This window comes from Cnephaeus nilssonii (genome assembly GCF_951640355.1).
Source record: "Cnephaeus nilssonii genome assembly, chromosome: Y".
NCBI lineage: Eukaryota > Metazoa > Chordata > Mammalia > Chiroptera > Vespertilionidae > Cnephaeus > Cnephaeus nilssonii.
This window is the reverse complement of record NC_137096.1, coordinates 6,093,348-6,099,292: the sequence shown is the minus strand read 5'-3', so window position 1 is coordinate 6,099,292 and position 5,945 is coordinate 6,093,348. Positions and strand designations below refer to the sequence as shown.

Here is a 5,945-nt window from a genome sequence, read left to right as displayed (position 1 = left end):
TTCATGAGAGTGGTGGCTAGGAGATAAAAGGCTTTTGTTTGGGCCTCAGCCTTGGCCTGATCACATTTTTTATTTTGGATTTGGGTCTCCTTGTCTCTATTATTAAAGACCTTAAAGTTCATGTTTAAAAGGTCTCGTTGAGGCCACCCTGTGGACATCACAAAGCTGCCTCCAGCCACACGGATTGAGCTGGAGGCACAAGTGGTTGGGTCCATGGTTCCCAGGGCAAGGCCTGAGCCGTGACCTGCGAACTGAGGCCGGAGCTGGTGGTGGGAAGGATGGCTATGCTTATGCGACAGGACCTCAACTTTGGCCAAGTGGTGAGTGACGTGCTGTGCAAGTTCCTGGAGGTGGCCGTGCACTTAATCCTCTATGTGCTGAGGTCTATCTGGTGGGCATCTTCCAGAAGTATAACAAGTACAACATGCCTATCTAGATGTCCTGCCGCCCGGAGTTGAACCAGTATATCCAAGACACACTGCACTGTGTCAAGCCATTCCTGGAGAAGAATGATGTGGAGAAAGTGGTGGTGGTAATTTTGGACAAAGAGCATCGCCCAGTGGAGAAATTCATCTTTGAAATTACCCAGCCTCCCCTGCTGTCCATCAGCTCAGACTCCCTGCTTGTCTTATGTGGAGCAGCTGCTCCGAGCTTTCATCCTGAATATCAGCGTGTGTAATGCTGTCCTGGACCACAACCCCCAGGCTGTACCTTCACAGTTTTGATGCACACGAGGGAAGCTGCCACTTGCAACATGGAGAAGATCCAGGTCATCAAGGACTTTCCCTGGATCCTGACAGGTGAGCAGGATGTCCACATGCATGACCCCTGGCTGATACCGCAAAAAAAAAATGACATTTTAAAAATGCAGCTCTATGTGGAAGAATGAGCTCATAAAAACAGTTGAGGGTGTGTCTGCCCCCATGAATGCCACAACTATCAAACTTTGGGGGCCCCGAGCCTTGGGCAGTACTGCAGGGCCACCCCGCTTCCAAGTGCTCTTATTGCCTCTATGGGGACTGCCTCCATGGGAACTGCCTACCCTCCAGCCTGGAGCTGCTCAAGTCTGATTGGCTTCATGGAGGAATGGTCCCCCAGGAGGTCAGGAAGGGTGCTGGGATCTCAATTTCTAAGCCTCCTGGGGTTCAGCCAGTCAACACTATCTGTCTCAAATACTATGCTGTGAGTTGTTTCAATAAAGGGCCCCAAGGGCTGAACAAAAAACAAAAACAAAAAAAGGTTTCATTGAGGGGTTTGTCTCCTCTGTATTTGTTGGATTAAGATTGATGTATTTTCTCATGGCCTGTGTAAGGCAAGAGATGACTGCTGGATTTTCATGTCTTTCCTGGTGATCTCTGATAATTTTTTATAATTAATTAGAGGCCCAGTGCACAAAATTCATGCACAGTGTTGGGGGGGGGGGGCGTCCCCTCAGCCCAGCCTGATCCCTCTCCAATTGGGACCCCTTGGGAGATGTCTGACTGCTGGTTTCAGTCTGATCCATAGGATCGGGCCGAAACCAGCAGTGGGACGTCCCTCTCACAATTTGGGACTGCTGGCTCCTAACTGCTCACCTGCCTGCCTGCCTGATCACCCCTAACTGCCCCCTGCCAGCCTGATCACTCCTAACCACCGCTGCCTGCCTGCCTGATTGCCCCTAACTGCCCCACCCCACTAGCGTGGTCACCCCCAACTACTCCCCCCCGCTGGCCTGGTCACCCCAACTGTTCCCCTGCTGGTCTGGTTGCCCCTCATTGCCCCCTTCTGCCAACCTGGTCGCCCCTCACTGCCCACCCCCCTGCCGACCTGGTCACCCCACGCAGCCTGCTGGTCAGTTGTTTGGTCGTCCCTTGCTAACCCCCCTGACAGCCTGATTGCCCCATGCAGCCTGCTGTTTGGTTGTTACTGTGAGGGTATTGTGACCAATTTGCATATTACCCTTTTATTAGTATAGATTGCTTTGTGGGTTGCATTTTTCAATCCTAGCAGAGAACCATGTAGTCTTGAGACCTGCAACCTACCTGCCCTTCATGATAGTTCCCTTGTGGGCCCCTATTAGGAACACCATCTATTGTTACTTGGGGCTAGCGGGGATGGGCCTACCAGTGGAGGGTATCTCTGTGGCCCTGGGAATGAAGCCACATTAGGCACCAGCAATCTCCCTAAGGGGGCACTTTAAGGGCTAGTGCCAGAGTGGGGGGAGGAAGAGAGCCGAAAACTGCTCCAGAGCAGTTGTTAGACAGGGTGGTGGCAGTGGGATTCACCACATAGGGTGGTGGGCTCTTAGGCTGCTGAGATGAGGAGCCATAGGCTGGGGAACCAGGGGATAATCAGAGAGATAAAAAGCAGTGAAGGAAGAGGGGGATTTGAGATTCTCTGGGTGCTTAGAGTAAAGAAGGAAAAATCTGTGAGGGGCATCAGTTGTTACAGAGAGAAGGACATGTCCTTGAGTGTAAAAAATAGCCTGGATATATGGGATCTCAGACTACTTGCCTTGCCTGCAGGAGAATTGTCATGGTCAGTTAGGATTTGGAAATCAAAAGTACCATTTTAATTTATACTGAGGCCAGATAGTGTTGTGATCCTATATAATAAAGAGGTAATATGCAAATTGACCATCACTCCAACAAACAAGATGGCTATCCCCATGTGGTCAATGATAGCCGCCCCCATGTGGACACAAGATGGCCACCAGCAGGGGAGGGCAGTTGTGGGTTATCAGGCCAGCAGGGGAGGGCAATTGGAAAGGACCAGGCCTACAAGGAAGGGTAGTTGAGGGCGATCAGGCCTGCAGAGGAGGGCAGTTAGTGGTGACCGAGCTGGCAGAGAAGGGAAGTTGGGGGAGACCAGGTCTACAGGGGAGGACAGATGTGAGGGACCCAGGCCTGCAGGGGAGGACAGTTAGGGGGGACCAGGCCTGCAGAGTAGGGCAGGTGGGCAGAACCAGGCATGCAGGGGAGGGCAGTTGGGGATTATCAGGCCAGCAGGGGAGAGCAGTTCTTTGTTCTGAGATGGGTCTCTTGTAGACAGCATATATATGGGTCCTATTTTCTTATCCATTCAGTTACCCTAAGTCTTTTCATTGGAGCATTTAATTAATTATGTTTAAGGTGTTATTGATAGGTACTTATTTGTTGCCATTTTTATTTTTTATTCCTGTCTTCCTCCCTCTCTTTCTATTTCTTTTTTTTTTTTTTTACAACAGTCCTTTAGCAGGTCAGATTTCAGAAATGGCCTGCCATATGTGAGTTCAAAAGGGCTCACTTATACTTTTACTGCCAGTACAGCTCTCACTTTTATGAGACATACAGGTAACATAGACACACAGGACTCTTAAGATTTTCTGGCATAGCCCTTTTTCTGGCCAGAGTCCTTTTCAGGGTTTTATTAGTTTTTATTCCTTACCTGAATACTGAGGTCTCTATGATGAGTATAAGTGATCGTCAATTCCTAAAGCTTAAACCCACCTCTTGTGTAATTTTGGCTACAAAAGAGTGTGCATTGTCACTTTGTAAGCTTCTTGGTAGTCCAAACCAAGGTAATACATTTTTAAGTAAAAACTTGACTACTTCAGTAGTTCTTTCTATTCTGGAAAGGCTTCAATATGGTGAAAGTGTATATATACAATAATAGTATATATTGAAATGTAGATTTAGGAGGCATCTTAGTAAAATCAGTTTGTCAATCCTTTCCAAAATATGTGCCCTTTTGTTGTATTGCCATTAAGAAGGGAGGAAATGGAGGTGTCTTTGAGAGATATTTGAAGCACAACACACATATTGGAGCAGATTCTGATTCTTAGAGTACTCACTCCTAAATCCTGCTCACAGCACTAATCATGAGAGCAAGTTCCTTCTCAAACCTTGCTTGATGCACCAAGTGTTGGAAGCACTCACTGCTCCATCCTGCCAACTGGTCCAAGTGTGGTAGCACAGGTTCTGATCCTGTCCTACTACACCAACTGTTGGGTCCAAGCCCTTCTGCCAGGGGCTATACCTTATACAATGCTGGTTAGTAGATGGAGAATCCATGAGAAGTTGTGGGTATATAAGAGAGTCTTTATTGTAGAAGCCAGTGGCCATGTAGCCATTGCTAACAAGGATCCATTAGACAAAGCAGTTCTCCAAAGTAAAGTCCCACACAGTAGGTAGTTAACAAATCATCTTTCCCACAAAGCAGCAGCAGCCTCTTCCCCACAGCCATTATCTGAGTGCCACATATGCTTCTGGATCCACAGCCTTTCATAGTAGCTGCCTCTGAGCTCACAGCCTCAGTAGCCTTAGTAACATACTTCAATACTACTTAGACAAAAGAGGCTTTCCACCAAATAGTGACATCAATAATTTGGGTTATAGAAGGACATGCTTGCACAGTGTACCATGTATAGTATCTTAACCTTGAATACTTTGATTTAGTTTTCTACACTCAGAGTGAGTGGCCTTGGACATCCTATGTACTCTGAACAAGGTTTCCACACTCCAATTGGCCATCCGGTATACTCTGGCATGGTTCCCACACTTCCTTTACAGTTTTATGAATGCATTATATCAAAAACAGCTGGGAGACATGGGTGGCCAGAATATCTCTCCACAAATGGGTGTCATCATGGAACATTTAAAAAAAATACATATTTTCATTTATTTTAGAGAGGAAAAGAGAGGGAGGGAGAGAGAGAGAAACATCAATGATGAGAAAGAATCATTGATCGGCTGCCTCCTACACTGGAAATTGAACCCAAAATCCTGGCATGTGTCTTGACCAGGAATTGAACCATGACCTTCTGATTCATAGGTTGATGCTCAACCACTGAGAAACACTGGCCAGACATCATGGAGCATTTTAATATATTTCCATTTAAAGATTTGAGATAAAAGTGTAATATGCTAATTAGGCCAGACAGCTAAATGACCTTTTGGATGTCCTTCTGGATGAAGCTGCCGCGGCAAGGACCGAGGCAGAGGCAGTTAGGGGTGATCAGGCAGACAGGTGAGCAGTTAGGGGCAATTGGGCAGGCAGACAGAGGCAGTTAGGGGCAATCAGGCAGGCAGGTGAGCAGTTAGGGGTGATCAGGCAGGGAGGCGAGTGATTAGGGGCGATAAGGCAGGCAGGCAGAGGGGTTAGGGGTGATCAGGCAGGCAGGAAAAGTGGTTAGGGTCTATCAGGCAGGCAAGCAGAGTGGTTAGGGCTGATCAGGCAGGGAGGCAGGTGAGCAGTTAGGAGTCAGCAGTCCTGGATTGTAAGAGGGTGCAAGCCGGGCTGAGGAACCCTCCCCAACCCCCTACCTCCGTGCATATTGGTAAGTTTCTTTAGTTTGGAGGTTAGTCCCTTTGAATGCAAACAAATACTGGGAGCCAGGATGAAGGAGGATACAGAAAATGACATCTTTTAAATATAATACATTAAAATATTTGGCTTCTCCTGGGATTTGAGTTAAGATTGTGTTGGTGTTTGGAACTATAGGATGCACTAAAATTATAGCCTCATTTGCTGCACTTGTACAAATCAGTATTCTCCATTTGGCTTGTGTACTGAGAGAATAGGGGTATTGCATGGAGACTGACAGAGCCTGAGAAGTCCATGTTTTAAATATCTTCAACGAGAAGTTTGATTTCTTTTATGGCCTCAGGTTTGAGAGTGTGTTATCTCCTGTTAGTGTAAGGTACCCTTGGTTTAGGAATATTTTGACAGGATGTATGTTTATTATTCTGTCTTATATTCCAATTTTCTATATGTCAGGGCTGACTTGGATAACAGATTCTAGAATATTATTAACTTACTAGAGGCCTGGTGCATGAAATTTGTGTAATGGGTGGGGGCAGGGGGGCTTCAGCACAGCCTGCCCCCTCTCACAGTCTGGGAGCCCTCAGGGGATGTCCTACTGATGACTTAGGCCCGCTCCCATGGCTTAAGCTGCAGTCTGTTGTGGGAGGCAGCCAGGCTGATCA

General features: G+C 47.2%; 1 pseudogene across 1 annotated transcript; it reads left to right on the top strand.

Moving 5' to 3' along the window:
* Window positions 1–278: 278 nt before the first annotated feature.
* LOC307096565 (mitotic spindle assembly checkpoint protein MAD2B-like) lies at window positions 279–907 on the top strand (annotated as a pseudogene). Its single transcript has one exon. The product of its transcript is annotated as a mitotic spindle assembly checkpoint protein MAD2B-like (transcript).
* Window positions 908–5,945: the final 5,038 nt, after the last annotated feature.